This window comes from Eriocheir sinensis, chromosome 19, assembly GCF_024679095.1.
Source record: "Eriocheir sinensis breed Jianghai 21 chromosome 19, ASM2467909v1, whole genome shotgun sequence".
NCBI lineage: Eukaryota > Metazoa > Arthropoda > Malacostraca > Decapoda > Varunidae > Eriocheir > Eriocheir sinensis.
The window spans coordinates 408,832-430,124 of record NC_066527.1 but is presented as its reverse complement, the minus strand read 5'-3'; the positions used below and the strand labels follow the sequence as shown (position 1 = coordinate 430,124).

The following is a 21,293-nucleotide window of genomic DNA, read 5'->3' as shown; positions in this document are numbered from 1 at the left end:
TCTTCGGATATTTCTGCTTTTTTTCTTTTTCTTTTTCTTATTAGTAATAGCAGTAGTAGTAGTAGTAGTAGTAGTAGTAGTAGTAGTAGTAGCAGTAATAGTAGTGGTAGTAGTACGTAGTAGAACACACACACACACACACACACACACACACACACACAACCCCCCCCCCCAGCACACACACAAATACCCTCTTCCCCCCTTCCCTCCCGCCACACCTCAACTAGCCATCCCTTCAGTGCCCACCACAACCTCCGTCCACCAAAATAACAGTGTGGCGCTGCTCCTGCACGTCACTTCTTCGCACTACATAAAGAAACGGCCTTGGACGCCACCCAACCATGGCCTTACCTTACGCTAGATCACGGACAGGCAGAAGGGGACAGACGAAAGGGTTTGACAAGGCTGGGAAAATGAATGGGGGAGAGAATGAAAGGGACACGAGGGGGAAGGATAAATGGGGGGAGAACACGAGAATGAAGAATGTGATAGATAGGAGGCTGGGAACACAAAATGGATGGGAAAGAGGAAGGTTAACTCATGTAGAGGGAAAGGGAGGGGAAAGAGGAAGGTGGAGGGAAAGGGAGGGGAAAGAGGAAGGTGGAGGCAGGTGGAGGGAAAGGGAGGGGAAAGAGGAAGGTGAAGGCAGGTAGAGGGAACAGGGTAAAAATAAGTAATAGCGTATGAAAAGGAAAATTAAGCTAGGTAAAGTTTCCACAGTTAGTTTTATAAGCCTAGTGATACTCCGACAAGACTTCCGCACCATGAACTTGAAAAAAACACTCATGAGAACCCGACTAATCTCCTTTGAGGCCTTTGGAAATAATTGTCCTGAGAGCCGAAAGCGTCTGAGTATACGAACCTTAAACTCGTGAGAGGAAAGCGAAAGGTGGACTGATTGAACTGCTTATAAAGGGCTCAGAGACAGGTAGAGGAGAGGGAGAGGGAGAGAATGAAAGGTAAAAGTGAGGTGGACGATGTGAAAGGTGGAAAATATAGCTGACTAGGTGGATGTTTGGTAGGATGAGCAAGTAACGGAGACAGAAGTTAAGGTAGAAATGAGAGACAGACAGACAGACAGGTAAATAAATTGATAGAAAGACAGACGCGAAAATAAACAAAATGGTAGAGAGGTGGGAATGACATAAGAGAGAGAGAGAGAGAGAGAGAGAGAGAGAGAGAGAGAGAGAGAGAGAGAGAGAGAGAGAGAGAGAGAGAGAGAGAGAGAGAGAGAGAGAGAGAGAGAGAGAGAGAGAGAGAGAGAGAGAAGCCTGTTTGTAACCTGCGAGTCTGAATAAGTAATCAAGAAGAGACATGTGAAGGAGGAAAAGGAAGAGAAGAAAGGAAGGAGGAATGAAGAAAGGAAGGAAGTAAACGGAGGGAGGAAAAGAAGAAAAAAAGTGTCTGGTTACTACTACTACTACTACTACTACAACCACCACTACATCAACCACTACTACGTGTGTGTGTGTGTGTGTGTGAGAGGCGTTACATAAGAGTGGGGCCTGGGTCCGTCTGGCGGCTGAGGGGCGGCGCGTCGTTGCTTTATGGGAAGGCTGAACGATAATTTTCATAAGATAATGGTCGTGGGTCGCTGCGAGGGAATGAAGGAGTCAACAAAATGTGGGTTATTCTCTTTATTTCTTCTTCCTTCTTCTTCTTCTCCTTCTTCTGTTGCTCATGTTCCTCCTCTTCGTATGTTTTATTTATTACCTATCACACACACACACACACACACACACACTCATTTAGGAACGTCCCCTGCAGTTGCTGGGCGTAAGATTACACGCACACACACACACACACACACACACACTTACTTTTGGGGGTTGCTAAGGTTACGTACCCTCCCTACTTGCGTGTGTGTGTGTGTGTGTGTGTGTGTGTGTTACTTTTTGTAGTGTCATAAACCAGCTTTGTTACCGCTAATATGTTGTTTGTAGTATGGTAGTGGTCTGCAGCATCAGGCAGGGAGATGAAGGGCAGCGGTAGTGGCGTAAGGAGCAGCACTAAATAAGGGAGGATGGCAATAAACATATTCACAAGAATGGCCGGAACAATGACGCTAAGAATGGTAATGTGTGTGTGTGTGTGTGTGTGTGTGTGTGTCGCCGCGGCGGCAAGGGGGAAAAGTCGTTCACTTGTTTGACTGAATTTCCCCGCGAGCTGTGAGGCGGTGGCGTGGCTCGGGTGGCGCGGGGCGGACGGAGGCCACACACGCACCTTCGCGGCTCGTGGCGGACTGAGTACGGCCCCCAGATACAAAATTATTTCTTTTTCTTCCCTTCTTTCTCTGCTTCTTTACCTCTCCGGAGATCGAATGGTCGATCGGCGGACTACTAAAGTAAACACGCGCCTATCTGTTTGGTAACATTATCGCCCCTATTACCGCGCAAGGAGGCGGGGGAAGGAGGGTCAGTGTTGCCTTGTATCACAGCACCGCCGCGGCGCACTGTTAAAGGGACGCGGCCGCCGTATCCCCTGACCTCAGATGGGAGGGCGAGCGTTGCGGGCCGCGCGGCCTTTCCCAAGTCATGCACGGGCCGCCAGCCGTCGCCACCGCCGCCGCCACCTGATTGTAGGTGAACAACACGTTGAACAAGGTCATTACTCAGCGGGGAGAGAGAGAGAGAGAGAGAGAGAGAGAGAGAGAGAGAGAGAGACGTTGCATTACGAGACATCCTGACATGTGGTAATACTTACACAGCATGTGATTACTTGGTGGTGCCCGTACTGCCTCGTGCTGCGTGTAATCAAATTAAAACAATGACAGGCCGGGAAGCACGTCCTGCCACACGCACACGTTACACTTCCCCAACACGCCATACACGGAGGCGGGCGCGGCAAGCACGGTGACTGGAAACATTGTGCAACGCCAGAGGGCCCAACCCCGGACGCTCTTACGCCACGGTCAAGGCTCGTCATGCATGCCTCCCGCTGGCTGGGAGCGCGCGAGGCATCGATCGGCGCACCATGATGCAAATGATGATGGAAACTTTTATGTGATGTCTGTAAGGGGACACATCCAGGCTATTTAAAAAGGCGACATTTCATTAATTTTCTGGTCACGAATAAATGAAAGAAATATACGCTCTCTATCTATCTGTTTAGCTCTGCATTTATCTCTTTCTCTCTATCTGTCTATTTTATATATTCCTTTATCATGTAGATATATATTAGTGCCTTGCAACACACACACACACACACACACACACACACATGATGCAAACTGTGCCGGTGACATTTCTTATTCATATTCCGTGTAACGTTTGCCGCCAGCTAGGGTGTGTGTGTGTGTGTGTGTGTGTCGGTAACTTTTGCACGAGTCCGTCAATTCATTAACTTTGTCGAGACGAACGGAACGAAATGGAGCTCACCGCTTTGTTATACGTGCAATTCATTAACTTGGTTGGGCGGTGTTCTCTTGTTTATTTTATGCATTTTTCTATAACTCTGAATGTACCCTTTCCTCTCCCCCCCCCCTCCTCCTCTTCCTCCTCTTTGCCCTCATCCTCCACCTCCTCCTCCCCTAAAAAAATATATATATATATGATACGTATCCTTAACTGACAGAACCTTTTTTTTTCCCCTTGAGACGAGAAAAACGGATGAATTTGACGTTTCTTTTAATTGCGAGTGACCAAAAAATAAAATGAATGTAGCTTTTTGGGGAGCGTTGTTAATTAAAACTGCAAGTACTGCTAAATGGTTACAGTGGTTTGAGGATTTTTTTTTTTTACAATTATATAAATAGGTGACGTTTCAATTCTGGCCGCGAAGGAATAATCTCTCTCTCTCTCTCTCTCTCTCTCTCTCTCTCTCTCTCTCTCTCTCTCTCTCTCTCTCTCTCTCTCTCTCTCTCTTCCTATCCACCTGCCAACTTACCTATCTGTCTACCTATCTATCAATATCTATATCTATCTAAGTATTTATCTCAAACTCTATTTCAATCTCTTTATTTGTATATCTCTACCTCTAGCTATCTATAACATTTTCTCTCATTTTCGTATCTCAAACTCTATTTCAATCTCTTTATCTGTATATCTCTATCTCTATCTATCTATAACATTTTCTCTCATTTTCGTATGTCCTATTATTACATCGTAGGATACAGCGTCAGTCCTCTCAGCCCTGTCTTAGCGAGGAGATTAACGAAGCCAACAGTCTGTCCGCGGGCACAGATTACCTTGGTTTCGGCGGTCGCTTGAGGAACCTGACGAGCAACATCCCAGAAGCAGCTCCTCGGCGGCTCTTCAAGACGTACCGTGTCGTGGGTCGCGGGGTCGTGGGGTGCGTGAGCCGGGGAAAGGTGCGGTTGCTGGGTCTTGGGTTCATCCACTCCGCTGTGCCTGCCTGCGTGTGTGGCTGCCTTTGTTTGGCTTAGATTCGCTGTGATGTGTGACTCTGGCTGCCGTGTTGCGTGTGTGTTGACGAGAAGGGAGGACGGACTGGCTGACAACATATAGAAAAGTAGGAATAAAGCAGTCAGACATACAGACAGGCGTAGATACAGTCCGACTTGAAGCAGCTGGACATAAGGACATGCGTAGAGAGTCAGACATACAGACAGGCGTAGATACAGTCCGACTTAGAAGCAGTTAGACATAAGGACATGCGTAGCAGCAGACAGACATAGGGACAGACTTAAGAAACAGTCAGACATAGGAACAGGCGAAGAAAGTCAGACATACGAAGCAGCAGAAGAGGGAATGGGGAGAGAGAGGAATGAGGGAAAGGAAGGGAAAGGGTGGAGTGGGGATTGGGGAGAAAGGGGAGGGGAAGGGAATGAGGAAGGGTAGGAAGATTCGTAAGGGGAGAAGAGAATTTGGGAAGGGAGGAGGGGGAAGAGGAAAGGAGGAATGAAGAAGGGGAGAAAAGGAGGAGAAAGAAATGATTTAGATATATTTACAAATGGTTGGGGAAGGGAAGGGGAAGATGGGGAAGAAGGGAGGGGAGAAGACGAGTACTAATGGGGAGGGCTGGGAAGGTGGGGAGGAAGGGAGGGGAGAGAAGATGGGGGGAGAGAGGGATGAGAGGGCAAAAAGAAGAAAGGGGGGAAGGAAGGGGAGAGGAGAAGTAAGAGCGAAGATGTTAAGAAGGTGGAGGGAAGGGGAGGAGAGTGGAGGAAAAGGGGGAGGGGCCAAGTCTGGGTCCAAAACACTTGACAACATTCTCCCCGTCCCCTTACCTTCCCCTCCCCTCCTTCCCCTCCCTTACCTTCTCCCATCCCCCAAATACACGCTCTCCTTCCCCTCCTCCTCCTCCTCCCCCTCCTCCTCCTTACGTACCCAACATGTATATGAGTACTAACATGGTAATGCTACAAGTGTGTGTGTGTGTGTGTGTGTGTGTGTGTGAGAGAGAGAGGGTACGGTATACATGATTTCCTCTTAACGCTTATTCATGCAAGTCTGGTTTCTGTGTGTGTGTGTGTGTGTGTGTGTGTGTGTGTGAGTGTGTGTGTGAGTCACCCCTAACGTTCATACATGTGCGATTGGGGTTTATATAAGTTCACACGTTCCGGTCTTGCACTTTTGGTATTCCTGTGTGTGTGTGTGTGTGTCCGGGACGTCAAAATATTACCTTGAATGTCACCTTGAATAACACACACACACACACACACACACACACACACACACACACGTTTTCCTCCTATTCCAACTATTGAAGAGGAATGAGGAAGGGATGAAGAGATGAAAGAAAATGGAAAAGAGAAGAAAGGAAGGATGGAAAGGGGAAAGAGAATGGAGAAGAGAAGAATGGAAGGATGGAAGTGGGAATGAATGAAAAGGGGAGGAAAAAGTGAAGAGAAGGAATGAAGGGGGGAGGAAAGAGTGAAGAGAAGGAATGAAGGGGGGAGGAATAGGGGAAAGAGAGAAAGGGATAAAAGTGGACACTTCCATGTACGCGAAAAACACTCAAAAGAACCCGATGAATCTCCTCGGCCTTTGGAAATAGCTGACGTAGTGTGTGAGGCGGAAGCGTCTGAGAATACCGACTTTGGGATATGCCCAGAACACGATGCTTACAGGTTCAACTTACGGGCGAGGCGAGGTTGGAAGGCAAGCAGGAAGGAAGGAAGGAAGGAAGGCAAGCAAGAAGGAAGGAAAGGAGAGAAGGCAAGCGAGATATGAAGGAAGAAAAGAAGGACGGCAGGCGAGGATGAAAGAAGTAAGGAAGGAAGGAAAGAAAGACAGGCAGGAAGAAAGGAATGCATAATTGAATGAATGGAGAAAGAGCAAGAAAGAAGGAAGGAAAGAGACAGGGCAGAAACGAAGGAAAGAAAGAGGGCAGACAAGCAAGACGGAAGGAAGGAAGGGAGACGAGCTGGGAAAGCAAGTAGATAGGAAGGCAAGCAGGAAGGAGGAGGGGAAAGAAGGAAGTCGTTGTCTTGAGGCTTGGAACTGGACAGAACCAGCCCCGAGTTGCCCTGACTCCCCACCACTGTAAGAACTACGTTGAAGATGGACGTAAAAAAAGAGCGTGTGTGGGATGTCATTGTCTGCGGCTGTGTCCAGAGAATACTTTTTTTCTTTCTCTGGACCCTGGTGTGCGGTACTGTCACTGCTGCGGCGGCCGAGAGAGGACGAGGCAGGAAAGGAATGAATGAAAAATAATGATGATAAAAGGTTCACTCACCAAGAAGCAAAATACAAAGAATTATATTAACCTTAAGTGTCTCGGGAAAGATCTCGGCTATCAGTGAATTAATTTTAGCATTACCTTTTGAGTATTAAGGTGTTGATACAGGCATGGATATAAAAAAAAATGAGTTTCTTTAAAAAATAGAAATGGAAAATAAAAAATTCGAACTTAATATATGAAAAAAAATTACCAATGTATGCACTGGTTATGGAGGGGGCGCTTTACAAATATTCGTTTAGCTTCTGCACCACGTCAAGAATTGTAGAGTTTTGATACGGAAGGAAAAGAGCATAGAAAAGGAAATCAAAAGACGCGAAAGAAAGAGAAAGGGAAGAAAATGAAGGAAGAAAGGAGAAAAGTGATGAGTAATGTTACTGTATGTCGGATATGTGGAAAGAAGGAGGAAGAGGAAGAGGAGGAGGGAAGGTATGGAGATGTAATTGCTAACATGTGGAGGTATGGAGGGAGGAAAGGGAGAGGAGGAAGGAAGAGAGAGAGAGAGAGAGAGAGAGAGAGAGAGAGAGAGAGAGAGAGAGAGAGAGAGAAGGGAGGAAGAAATGGAGGAAAAGTTGACTGTAATGTAACTCTGTATGGTCAGAGAGAGAGAGAGAGAGAGAGAGAGAGAGAGAGAGAGAGAGAGAGAGGAAAGGTGAATGTAATGGTACTGTCATGGAGAGGGAAGGGAGGGAGGGAATATGTTAATGTGACCTTCATCTCATTGTTAAGGATGGAGGTGTGGAAGGAGGAGGAGGAGGAGGAGGTATTCGTTCACCGTGACCTGCGTTTCATTGCTAAGGTCAGGAGGAGGAAGGGAAGGAGGGGAGGAGGAAAACAGGAAGTACGGGGGGAAGTAGGGAAAGAATGGGAAGGAGAAGAAAGGAGGAAGGGAAGGAAAATGGGAAAGAAAGAAGGAAGGAGAGGAGAAGAAGAATGGGAGGAAGGGGAAGAAGAAAGAGAAGGATGGGAAGGAAGAGAAGATGGAGAGAAAGTGAAGAAGGGGAAGGAGGAAACGAAGAAGAGGAAGAGAGGAGAAACTATTGGAAAGAAGAACAAGAAGAGAAGGGGAAGGAAAAAGGAAAAGGGGAAGGAAGGAGAGGAAAAGGAAAAGAAGAATAGGAAGAATAGGAAAGAAAAAAAAGGAATGAAGGGGAAGAGGGAAGAAAGAATGAAAGAAAAAGAGGAAGAAGAGGAAGGGGGAAGAAAAAATAGGAAGGAAAGAAGAAAATTTTCCATCCTCCAATTTTTTTCACCGATAAACAAGAAAGAAGGAGGAGGAGGAGGAGGAGGAGGAGGAGGAGGAGGAGGAGGAAGAAGAGGAGGAAGAAGAAGAAGAGGAGGAGGAGGATGAGATGTGTTCTTGCCACGTGTGCTTACTTTTTCGACGAGAGAGAGAGAGAGAGAGAGAGAGAGAGAGAGAGAGAGAGAGAGAGAGAGAGAGAGAGGTCCTAAACTCCTCCCTGGGTCCTTTTGCAACTGCGGAGGAAGAATTGGGAGAGGGTACGAAAGGAGGGAGAAAGAAGGAGGGAGGGAGGGAGGGGGAGAGAGAGAGAGGAGGAGAAGGAGGAGGTGCAGATAGGTACTGGAAGGGGAGGAGAGGAGGGAAGGAGGGAGGGGAGGGGAAGGAGGAAGAGAGGGAGGGAGAGATAGATAGGTGTACGAAGGAAGGGGAGAGAGGGAGAGCGAGAGAGAGGGAAGAAGGGAGGGAGAGGAGGAAAGAAGATAATGGAGGAAGAGAAGGAGATAGAAGGGAGGAGATTTGGAGAGAGGAAAATGGAGGAACAAGAGTAAAGAAGGGAGAGAGAGGAAGGAAGGAGGAAGAGAAGGAAAAAGGAAGATAGGAGGCAAGGAGAGAAAGAGGAGGAGGATAGGAGGAAAGAAGGGAGGAAGAGATGATAGAAGAAGGGAAGGAAGAATGGGAAGTAAGGAAAGAAGTACAAACAAAGAAGATGGAGAAAGAAGGAGATAGAAGGAAGGAAGAAGATAAAGGTAAGGAGGGAAAAGGGAGGGAAAAAAATATAAAGTTGGAAGAAGGAGAGAAAGTAGAGAAAGGCAATGATGGTAAGAATGAAGAAGGGAAACAGGAGAAAAGAAGAGAAGAGAAGGACGAAGGAAGAAAAGAAGAGAGGTGGAAACAATGAAGGAAAAAGAGGAAGAAGAGGGGAGGAAAGAGGAACAGGTGGAGGAAGTAGAGGAAGATAAGGAAGGAAGGAAGGAAAACAGAGGCAGGAGTGGAGGGAGAGATGGAGGGAGGAACAAGAGGAAAATAAAGAAGAGTAGAGGGAACATGGAGGAGGAAAAAAAGGAGGGAGGTAAAGTAGATAGGAGGCAAGGGAGAGAGGAGGATAACCGAGGAGAGGAAGGAGGGAAGGGAGAAGTGAAGAAGGTGAAAGTATGGAGGGAAGCAGGAGAGAAAGAGAGAGAGAGAGAAGGAAGGCGGGAGGGAAGAAAGAAAGTAGAGGAAATAATGGAGGGAAGGAGGTAGGGAGGTGGGAGGGAGGAAAGACCAGGTGGAGGGAAGAGAGGTAACAAGCGCTTCGTCATCACACCTTGAAAGTCGTGACGAAGGTTAGGGAGGAGGAGGAGGAGGAGGAAGGTGAAGGAAAATGATGACAAGGAGGAATGGAGGAGGGGGAGAAGAAGAAGAGGAAGAACATTTAATAGCAGAAGAAAGAGGAACATTTAAGAGTAGAAAGGAGAAAAGGAGAAGGAGGAGGAGGAGGAAAGTGAAGGAAATGATGACGAGGAGGAATGGAGGAGAAAAGGAAGAACATTTAATAGTAGAAGAAAGAGGAACATTTAAGAGTAGAAAGAAGAGAAGGAGAAGGAGGAGGAGGAGGGAAGATAAGGAAGTGGAAGAGAGAAGGAGGAGGAGGAACAAGGATGAAGAGGAGGAACATGGATGAGGATAAAGAATGGGAGGAGATAAAGAAGAAGAGAAGAATGTAAAGAGCAAAAGGGAAACAGGAGAAGGAAAGGAAGGAGGGAAAAAACTGAAGCGAAAAGAAGATTGTGGGAGAGAATTGAATGGAGGAAAGTAGGGAAGAGGGAAAGAAGGAAAATGGGGAAAAAGAGAGGAGGAAAACGTGTGGAGGGATAAGAGAAATGGAGAGAAAAAAGAAAAAATGAAAAAAAAAAGAGAATGGAAGCTTATGGAACAGAGAGAGAGAGAGAGAGAGAGAGAGAGAGAGAGAGAGAGAGAGAGAAGCCACAAATTACGCATTACGTAAGAACATAAGAACATAAGAACGTAGGAGTCTGCAAGAGGCCGGTAGGCCTGTACAAGGCAGCTCCTTTGAACCCAAGTTCCCGTGAACCTAACCTCATTATTGAGTAGCAGAGTCATGGAGTCAAAAGCAGAGAGAGAGAGAGAGAGAGAGAGAGAGAGAGAGAGAGAAGGGGGGGGGGGAGGAGGAAGGGGGAATATTAAAGTAGTACTTCTGAAGGGCAAAGAGGGGAGGAGGAAGAAATGGGGGGGGGGAGTTGCATGGGTTAGAGGAGAGTGAGAGAGAGAGAGAGAGAGAGAGAGAGAGAGAGAGAGAGAGAGAGAGAGAGAGAGAGAGAGGAGGGAAGGGGGGAGAAAGGGAAGAAGGGGGAACATTAAAGTACTTCTGACGGGTAAGGAGGAGGAGGAGGGGGAGGAAGAGGGGGAAGAATTACACAGAGGGGAGAGATGAGAGAGGAGGGGAGGAGGAAAGGGGGAGAGAAGGGATGGAGAGAGGTTATGTAGAGCGATTAGCAGGAGGGGAGGAAGGGAGGAGAGGAGAGGAGGAGGAGGAGGGGGAAATGACTTTAGCTAGAGGGAGAGGGAAGGAGAGGAGAAGGGGAGGAAGAAGGGGAAGGGAAGGGAAGAGGGGAGAATAGGAGAGAGCAGAGGAAAAGAAGAGGGGAGGACTATAGCATGAGGGGTGAGAAGGGAAAGGAATAGAGGGAAGAGGAGAGGAAGGGAAGAGAAGATGGGGAAGGTGTTAGCTCGAGAGGAGGGAAGGTATAGAGGAAGGGAAAAGATGGGGAAGGTGTTAGCTAGAAAGGAGGGGAGGAGAGGAGGGAGAGGAAGAGTGAGAGGAGGGAAGGGGAGGGTGGGCTTGACCTTGGCAATACTTGGACCTTCACAGATTGGAATAATCAGTGTCGCGAGGAGACACGAAAACAGGAAAAGAGGAAGGAAAACAGGAAGAGAGGAGGGTAAGGAGAAGAGAGGAAGGCGAGGAGGAAGAGAGGAAGGCAAGAAGAAGGAAGAGAGAAAGGCGAGGAGGGAGAGAGAGAAAGACAAGGAGGGAGAGAGGAAAGTGAAGAGGAAAAGGGGAAGGCGAGAATGCGTTTGATAATAATAATACTAATAAAAAGGAGGAGGAGGAGATGGATTGAAGTGAATGAGGAAAGTGAGAATGAGGAGATAGAGAGATGGAGGAAACAAAGGAGGAGGAAGAGGAAGATGAGGAGAGAGAGAGAGAGAGAGAGAGAGAGAGAGAGAGAGAGAGAGAGAGAGAGAGAGAGAGAGAGAGAGAGAGAGAGAAAAAAAAAAACTCTTCGAAAGCTGAGAAAAATGGAAAAATAAATCCGCTCTTGTATCCCACACGCGCGGTCGCCTGGATGAGGCTCCGTCCGCCCCACACCGACCGAGCCACACGGCCACTCGCTCCATTCTCCCCCGCTCTCTCTCTCCCTCCCTCCTTCCCTCCCTCTCTGTCTCCCTCCTTCCCATCTGCAGTAATATCAAACCTCACCGGCAACTGAATTAGATGCTTTCCACGGTGAGTTTTGACGCTCATCTCTCTCTCTCTCTCTCTCTCTTTAAACACTTTAAACACTTTATTATGTTTGTCAAAAACAACATATTTATCTCTTACAATTATTGATCAGACAAACAGCCCTCTCTCTCTCTCTCTCTCATTTTGTGGGTTTTCATTAGTTTCATTTTTTATCTATTCCCTTTGCTTCGTTTTTTATGTCTGTGTGTGTGTGTGTGTGTGTGTGTGTGTGTGTAAGCGGCTTTGATCTTTTGTGTGCTGGTATTTTAACCTTTATGTAAGCTTCGAATACACCTCTCTCTCTCTCTCTCTCTCTCTCTCTCTCTCTCTCTCTCTCTCTCATTTGGCAACAGAGGAAACTAATAACCTGAGAAAAGACTTTTATTCCCACAAAGAACTTAGGAGGAGGAAGAAGAGGAAGAGGAGGAGGAGGAGGAGAAAGACCAGATGACGTATGCACAAGTATAGTTGCCAACAATCTCGTGTGTGTGTGTGTGTGTGTGTGTTTGTGTGTGACATTCATAAAATTAACTAGCTTGGCTCGTGTCTATAATTGGTTGCCTACACGTTCACTACTTGTATTGTGGTTGCGTCAGGCTCTTGGAAGCGACGGGAAAGAGAAGGAAGAGGAGGAAGAGAAAGGGAAGGAGGAGAGAAAGGAAGAATGTGAAGAGGAATGAAAGAAGGAGGAGGAAAGACGAAGAGGAGGAGAAGGTAAAAAGGCAAGGAAGAGAAAGAGTGGAAAGCAAGGAGGAAAAAAGAGACGGCGAGGAGGAGGAAGAAAGGGGAGGAGGATAAGAAAGATGAAAGACAAGCAGGAAAAAAGAGTCAAGGAGGAGGAGAAAGAAGAGGAGGAGGAGGAGGAAGAGAAGGAAAGGAGAAAGGCTAACTATCGAGGAAGCAGGTTCAGACAGGAGCATGAAGAGATTGAGCCTTGGATTAGGCTAAGATCACTTCTCCTCCCCCTTCCTCTCCTCCTCTTCCTCAAACACGTTACTTTGACCCCACCAAGATGATTATACCCACCCCTCTCTCTCTCTCTCTCTCTCTCTCTCTCTCTCTCTCTCTCTCACCACACACACACACACACACACACACACACACACACATATATATATATATATATATATATATATATATATATATATATATATATATATATATATATATATATATATATATATATATATATATACACATACACACACACAAACTCAACCTTCACTTATGAGGAGGAAGAGAAGAAAGAAGAAGAATTAAATCTAGAGAATGACCACCTAGCCAGAACATCTATATAAACCTATGTAAAAATCATTGGAACGCGGAGAGGGAGGGCTGGGCCAAGGAGGGGAGGGTTGGGAAAGGTCATTTAGCCGCCCATAGAGGGAAGGAGCAAGGGAGAGGGAGCAGCGTGACTGTGTGAGGTGGTGGCCCAGACAACCGTTACGGTCACCCTGGTAACAACACTGAGGGCGAGACCTTTTCCGCTAGTGAAGGGCAGGGATTAGCCCGTTGATTAATGACTGAGGTTGACCGAGGTGACAAAGGCTGGGGAGAGTTTGGTAATGAAGGAATGGGGGAGAGGAGGAAGAGGGGAGGAGGGGAATGAAAGAACGATGGGGAGGAAGGAGAGGGAAAGAAGAGGAGGAAAACAATTTAGGAAGAAAGAGGAGGAGGTGGAGGAAGAGGGAGAGAATAGAATGAATGCAAAGGGAAGAGTTGAGTGATAGAGAAATGGGTGAGGAGAGGAAGGAGGGGGAATTAGAAAGAGGAGGAGAGGGGACGCGTGAAGGAATGGAGAAGGGATGGGAGGGAAGGAGAGGAGAAGAACGAAGGAATGGGGAAGGTTAGGGAAATAAGGAGGGTGAAGGAGAGTGAGGAAGAAAGAAGAGGAGGATAGGAGTGAAGGAATGGGGAAGGAAGGGGAGGAGGGAAGCGGAGTAAAGGATTGGGAGGTAGAGGAGAGGAAGGGAGAGAGGATGGAAAGGAAATAGGGATAAAAGAATGGGATAGGAACAAAGGGCGAGTAAACAAAGGCGATGGAGGGAAGAACAAGAGGAAGAAAAAGGAACAAAGGAAGAAAAAGGAAGGAAAGAAAGAACAGAAATTGAAGAGATAGAAGAAGAAAAACAAACGAAAGCGAGTATTTAGAGAGAGAGAGAGAGAGAGAGAGAGAGAGAGAGAGAGAGAGAGAGAGAGAGAGAGAGAGAGAGAGAGAGAGAGAGAGAGAGAGAGAGAGAGAGAGAGAGAGAGGGGGGAAGCTAAGGTCATGAACCCCGCCTATGCCTAGGTCCAAAGAGAGAGAGAGAGAGAGAGAGAGAGAGAGGGGGGGGGGGCAGCTAAGGTCATGAACCCCGCCTATGCCTAGGTCCAAAGAGAGAGAGAGAGAGAGAGAGAGAGAGAGAGAGAGAGAGAGAGAGAGAGAGAGAGAGAGAGAGAGAGAGAGAGAAACAAAGAAAGAGTTCGAAAAAGAGAGAAGATGAAAGAGAGAAAGAAAAATAGCAAACAAGTCTAATAAATTTAATTGAAAGGAAGATACGTGGAATTTATAGGAGGCAAAAATCAGTATACGAAAAATTAAAATGAGGAAAATAAAGAAAATAATTATAGAACAAGGAGAAAGTCCGTAATAAAAAAGTTACAAAAAATAAAATAAAGAAAATACTAATTAGTTGTTAGTTAGTTTGCATTAGGGTAATAAGTGACATTTCTAAGTAAGGGATAGCTGGGATTACTGCCACACGACTCTTCTTCCTCTCGTAAAAGAATTCTCCTTACCTCAGAAAAGAAAAAGGAACGTTTGTGACTGTCAGTGGTGCGAAGGAATGGAAGAGAACAAAGGGAACGTTTTTTGTTGATTTACGCACGAAACGTTTTCCGGGTAAGGTTGAAAAAAACACCACATTTTGTTAACGAGGTAAACACACACACACACACACACACACACACACACACACACACACACACACACACACACACACATCTTGTTAGTAGCACAGACAAAGAATGTAAACAAAAAAACTAATGAAATCCACTTTGTAAAAATAAAAATGCTTCCCGGAATTTCTCATCCATTCCATTTGTCACTTTTTCTTTTTCTTCTTCTTTTTCTTCTCCTTCTTCTTCTTCTTCTTCTTCCTATTATTATTATTATTATTATTATTATTATTATTATTATTATTATTATTATTATTATTATTATTATTATTATTATTATTATTATTATTATTATTATTATTATTATTATTATTATTATTACTATTATTATTATTATTGTTGTTACTATTACTATTATCATTGCTACTACTACTACTACTACTACTACTACTACTACTACTACTACTATTATCATTATCATCAGCAGCATTTTCGTCATTATACATAGGACAATAGGTAAAGCCGGAAGAGTACAAACACTATGAGCCACAAAAATCTATTAACCCCGACAAAGGCAGCGAGAGTGTGGACAAAGAAAAGGACCAAACAACAGCGCGAGAAGAAGGGAGAAAAAAGGTGGAAAATAACGTGATCGCTATAATGGTAAGATCAAAGCGGAACAGGACAATAGCAAGAGGTCGTACAGGTGGTTAGGAAGAGGTGAGGGAACGCTAATGAGCCAGGAAGTGTGTGTAAAGAAGGAGGAGGAGGAGGAGGAAAAGTTGGAAGGAGTGAACAAGGAAAGGAAGGAGGAGATGAGGAAGAGGAATAATGAAAGTTGGGGGAGGAAGAGAAGGAGGAGGAGGGGAGAAGGAGGAGGAGGAGGTAGAGTACGGGCAGGACAAAGTGAAATGGGGCAGGAGGAAGGAAGATGAGGAAACATGGAAACATGGAAATGCAAGCAACAGAAAGCCTATTGGCTCATTACGAGGGTACACGCTTTGTTGAATTAATTTGCTCGACAGCCACTTGGGGCCTGGGGAGCAGATGAAAGCACCTCAGTATTCAGTTTACTCCTGGCGCAACGAAATGACGGTCGATTCGATATTTGAAGGAGTTGATAGTATTCACAGTTACTACTTTCGAGGGAAGATTGTTCCAGTGGCGGAGGACTCGGTTTGAAAAGAAACTCCTTTCAATGTCTGTGTTACATCGACTCGACTGAATGGGTAAACCGTTATTTCTAGTTCTTGAGTTGGTTTGCAGTTGAAAGAATTTGGAGTAATCGACGTTATTGAATTTTTTCAGGTACTTGAAGACTTGAACCATATCCCCTCGTAGGCGTCTTTTCTCCAGTGTAAAGAGATTGAGTCGCTTGAGTCGTTCCTCGTACGGTTGAGCTCTTAAGGTTGGAATCATTTTCGTGGCGCGTCGTTGAATCCTTTCCATGGCAGTAAATCAGTCCTTTCTATACTTAGGAGAACTGTACTGCATACTCAAGGTGCGGGCTTACCATGTGTAGCTCCGCGTGGTAGATATGCATGTAGGGATTATGTGGATTATGCCGGGATAGGGTTAAAGTAGTAAGGATTATATGGATTATGTTGGGATAGTCGAGCGAAGCGGTGGTGCGAGGCGGTAGTGGCGCCAGATGTTCACGGTCAAGAGTGTCGAGACAGCGGCGAGATGAGTGAATGCTGACACGGGACGCCTGCCGGAGGCCCCTCTGGCGCAGGGTTTGAGCAGGGAGAGGAGAGGGACAGTAGCGAGGTACGTAGTGGTAAGAAAGAAAACACGACGTTGTTCACACTACCGTTACCACGACATCTCACGCACCTTGTCCGACCGGAAGGAGTAACCCGACTGTTCCCGCAAATGGGTATGTAGTATTGATTATTAGGGTTTTACTTGCCATGTTCATTGTACTGGTCACTTATTATTAGTGTCTTACTAGCCTTGTTCATTGTACTGGTCACCTGCAGGCTTACGAGCCGTGCTCATTGTACTATTAATAGGTTATCTAATATCTCGTCTGACGTGCACTTATACGACTGCTTATACATGTTAAATAATGACGGTAAGTTGTGTTTACTTGCTCTGCCTTGATAATGATGATGAAGCTCTGCAATGATGATAATAATGAAGAGAAGGTGCTTCGTTGTTTCCGTAGAGTAACGCATATGACGTCCATCTTGCAGGTTTGACCACTATTCAATAAATGATGCTAGTTCGACGCAGCGGTATCAGTCACCTTAACTACTCACTTTAATAAGCGCTGGTCATCATCTCGCTTACACCATGGAATTATACAAGGATAGCATCGCGTCTGGCGTTTTACACTCGAAGTTCCTCGCTATGAACTCGAGCATAGTGTTGGCTTTGTTATATGCTTTTTTACAGTGATTCGTGTGTTTCAGGTCACTGCGGATAGTGACCCCAAGATCCTTTTCTTCCTGCATCGCCTGCAGAGGTTTCCCATTCATGATGTATGTGTGGTTACTATTTCTGCACCCAATGTGCATGACTTTGCATTTGTCAACATTTTGCATTTGCATTTGTCGACATTTACCATTTTTCCGACCATTCGATAATGTGATTGAGGTCTTTCTGAATGACTGTCGCAGTCGGTCTTTGTGAGGAGGAGAGAGAGAGAGAGAGAGAGAGAGAGAGAGAGAGAGAGAGAGAGAGAGAGAGAGAGAGAGAGAGAGAGAGAGAGAGAGAGAGAGGAAAGGACCGGGAGGAGGAAGAAGTTGAAAAAAACTGAAGAGGAGGAGGAGGAGGGGGAAGAAGAAGAGGAGGAGGAGGAGGACGGATATAACGCACTTGACCAACGAAAGAGAGAGAGAGAGAGAGAGAGAGAGAGAGAGAGAGAGAGAGAGAGAGAGAGAGAGAGAGAGAGAGAGAGAGCAGGGTACGATGGAAAGGAAAAAAAAAGAGAAGTTGAACCAAGAAGGAAACCAGGAAGACGAAGAAGAGGAGGAGGAGGAGGAGGAGGAGTACAAAGGAAAAGCAAACTGCAACAGACCTCTTGGTCCTAACTAGGCTGTTTGTTGTTGCAACCATCCACTCTAATCTACGAGTCAGAGACACAGGACAAAAGGAAGAGGTCCAATTTGCCGTGACCAGGATTCGAACCTGGGTTATTGCGGCCACAACGCAATGTACTAACCACTATACGATCACGGCCGCCGCCTCTGTGGAGGAGGAGGAGGAAAAGGATAAACAGGAGTAACAACAACAGCCATAACACTGACCAGAGAAAGAAAGAAAGAAAAAGAAAGAAAAAAAAAATAAATAAATAAAGGAAGAAAGGAGGAAAAAAGAAGGAAGAAAAAAAAAATAAAAAAATAAAAAGGGAAAATAATGTAACCCAAATTTTAAATCCACAAACAAACAAAAAAATAAAAAAAACGTTGAAGAAAGAAAATAAAAAAAAGAAACGAGAAAAATAAAAAAAACAGTAGAAAAAAAATAAAACGGTAAAACCAAGAGAGAGAAAGTTCGTAATGAGAAAACTTAATGAAAACTAAAACCATGAGACCCCCTAAAAAATATCGCTAATAAGGTTCGTTGCTTCTTACGTCACGAAGATAAAAGGAAGACGGCGAGGCAAGCAGAGGCGAAAATAGAAACGAGGACATAAATTTTAGAGACGCCTGAGAACTGAAAGGTAAAGAAAAGGATTTGGAGAGAAAAAAAAATACTTCTCTTGTCTTCCGTGTAGGAGCTTTTTCTCTTATTTCTCACCTTTGTTTTCTTTCCATTTCATTTACTATTTATTTCATTTATTTCCTTTGATTTGCGAGCTTTCTCTCCATTATTTCTTTCCTTTGTTTTATTTCCATTTCATTTCCTATTTATTTCATTTATTTCCTTTGATTTGCGAGCTTTCTCTCCATTATTTCTTTCCTTTGTTTTCTTTCCATTTCATTTCCTATTTATTTCATTTATTTCCTTTGATTTGCGAGCTTTCTCTCCATTATTTCTTTCCTTTGTTTTTTATCCATTTCATTCCCCATTTATTTCCTTTGATTGGCGAGTTTTCTCTCCTTTATTTCTTTCCTTTGTTTCCTTTCCATTTCCTTTCCCATTTATTTCCTTTGATTTCCGAGCTTTCTACCCTTTATATCTTTCCTTTCTTTTAATTTCATTTCCTACTTATTTCCTTTGTGGAAGTGTTTTCCGAGCTTTTTTCCTTTATTTCTTTATTCTCATTCCCTTCCATTTCCTTTCCTTTCCCATATATTTCCTTTATATTTTGCCCTTTAACTGCCGTCTTTGCTGTGTGGAGAGAAAAAATACTTCTCTTGCCTGGTTTGTTTTGTTTTTTTCCTTTAATTTCCCTTCCATTTCATTTTCTTTCCCATTTATTTCCTTTATATTCTGCCCTTGAACTGTCCCCGCCACTGTGTGGATTTAAACGTAGTATATGTAAGGGAACCGACTCTTCCCTCCGTGGACAAGGTTAGGGGTCACTGAGTCTTGTTAGCTGCACGCGCCGACACCCCCGACAGGCACTTGCGGGGGGCGAGAAGGGAGCGAAGGGAACGAAGGGGGTGAGCCACGCGCGTTTGTGTGAGTGTAGGTTGGTGGGTGGGTCGGTGGTGGTGGTGGTGGCGGTGGTGATGGTGGTGGTGTGGGGAATAGGTTCAGGAGGGTTGGGGACACACACACACACACACACACACACACACATACACACACGCGCGCGCCCGCGTCTGTGAGCCTGCGTCTGTGCGTGGTGGTGGTGGTTTTGGTGTGGGTGGTGGTGGTGGTGGTGGTGGGTACACACACACACACACACACACACACACACACACACACACACACACACACACACACACCATTGGTCTCATAAATATATTTGATCACATGTTATTTTTCTCTTTAATAAAAAAAATATGTAATGATGAGTATTTTTGCAGTTATTCAAATTAAGTAGATATCCATTTAATACGAGAGAGAGAGAGAGAGAGAGAGAGAGAGAGAGAGAGAGAGAGAGAGAGAGAGAGAGAGAGAGAGAGAGAGAGAGAGAATGTACCCAAAGAATGTATGTTTTGAAGGTCATGGATACTTTTTCGTGTGTGTGTGTGTGTGTGTGTGTGTGTGTGTACACCCGCATATGGCACGTACAGTATGGAAATTTGAAGGGGACGAGCGTGATCAGGTTCACACACACACACACACACACACACACACACACACACACACACACACTAAAAAGGAAAGTTAGGCGTGTGCATGTGTGTGTGTGTGTGTGTGTGTGTGTGTGTGTGTGTGTGTGTGTGTGTGTGTGTGTGTGTGTGTGTGTGTAATCACCTTCCCGGAACTAAACACACGAGTGAATAAGAAATGAGAGCCAGTGCAATAAAAGATTAATTATGTAAAAAGAAGCGGATTTAACGACGGTTGTGGTGGCGATGGTGGTGATGGCGGTAGTGGTGATGGTGATGGTAGTGGGGGGGGAGGCGGTAGTAGTGGTAGGGGAGGAGCTAACAGTAGTGGTGGTGGCTGGGGGTAGGGATGGTGGTGGTGGTGGTGGTGGCGGCGTCGGCGGTCTAGATATATTAGGATAATGTCTTTCTCTTTACATAGCATTAAAATCGCCTCCCTCCTCTGCCTCCTCATCCAGTATTCAAAAAGCTATGAAGAATATTGACATCAGGCGCTACATAATTCTTGGTGGTAGTGGAGGTGGTGGTAGTCATGGTGATGGTGGTGCTGGTAGAGGTGGTTGAGGTCATGACAATGGTGATTGGGATGATCGAACAGAGAGAGACGGGCGTGTTGACTGGGGGTACTGAAGAAGAGGTTTTTTTTTTTTTAACAACAGGAATCCGCAACGCCCACTTCCAAAATTAATCAGAAGAAATAGGCGTGGTTAGCTCAGACGAGGCGGGTATGGTGAGGAAGGGAGAGACGCGCCGAGTGCCGTAACGTTAGAAGAAGCGGGCGGGGTGAAGACAGAGGGCTGAGAGGCGGTGGGCGTGGGATCAGTGACAGGGGCGCGGGAGAGAGGTCGGTCAGTCACGGGCCCACGGCAGCAGCGGCGGCGGCGGTGGTGACGGCGTAGTGCATGTGTCAAGGGCGGTGAAGGTGGCGGGGCAGGCGGGCAGACGCAGTAAGGGCGGCGCGGCGGCGGCTGGTGCGTTGTACAGGTGCGGGGCGGGAACAGGTGTGCTTGTGGGCCATGGCGACACACGTTACTTTCGTACCCAGGCCAGGCTGCTCGGGGGGAAGGGAGTGCGCTGGGGGGAGAGGTGGATGGTGGTGATGGTGGTGGTGTTGGTAAGGGTGGGTGATGGGTGGGAGGAAGGATTAGGTATTTGGTGGTGGGGGGGTACTGAGTGGGCGTTAGTGCAGTCAGGTGGAGGTAGTGGAGGTGGGGGGAGTGGTAATGTGTGGTGGTGGATGGGGGGGTAGGTCAAGTGGGGAGGTGGATGGGGTGCTGGGTGAACCGGGTGAACGTTCGTAGGTAGCCAGGTGGAGGTGGACGTGGTGGAGAGGTAGTGGTGGTGGAGGGGGGAGGGGGGAGATCAGAGAAAGGGAGAAACTGGTGATGGTGGTGGTGGTGTAGGTAGTGGTGGTGGTGTAGGTAGTGGTGTAGGTAGTGGTAGTGGTGTAGGTAGTGGTAGTGGTGTAGGTAGTGGTAGTGGTGTAGGTAGTGGTGGTGGTGTAGGTAGTGGTGGTGGTGTAGGTAGTGGTGGTGGTGTAGGTAGTGGTGGTGGTGTAGGTAGTGGTGGTGGTGTAGGTAGTGGTGGTGGTGTAGGTAGTGGTGGTGGTGTAGGTAGTGGTGGTGGTGTAGGTAGTGGTGGTGGTGTAGGTAGTGGTGTAGCAGTGATCGTGGTGGGATTTTTTTTTCTTTTTTCTTTCTTTACGTTCTGCCTGTAGCGCCGGTAGGCTGCCTTGAGGGGCCTCTTGGCCAACCCCAGCCCGTTAGTGGCGCAGGCGAATTTTATTTAGCCGCGATGTGTGATTCTTGCCTGGCCGTGCTGCCCCCGGTAACATTCTATCGGATCACAA

General features: G+C 46.2%; 1 protein-coding gene and 1 non-coding gene across 3 annotated transcripts in view; one reads left to right on the top strand and one right to left on the bottom strand.

Annotated features, from left to right (window-relative positions):
- The window catches only part of LOC127000484 (uncharacterized), a 59,336-nt gene that overhangs the window by 3,934 nt on the left and 34,109 nt on the right, over positions 1 to 21,293 (top strand). The window contains exon 1 of one of the 2 annotated variants that reach the window (XR_007754074.1): positions 15,816 to 16,149. The exons of the other annotated variant lie outside the window; for it this stretch is intronic. The gene's annotated coding sequence lies outside the window, so the exon portion shown is untranslated. Of the gene's footprint in view, positions 1 to 15,815; positions 16,150 to 21,293 lie in introns of those variants that run through there. 2 annotated transcript variants of the gene reach the window in all.
- On the bottom strand, positions 17,385 to 17,456 carry Trnah-gug (transfer RNA histidin (anticodon GUG)). Its single transcript has one exon. It is a non-coding gene; the product is annotated as a tRNA-His (tRNA).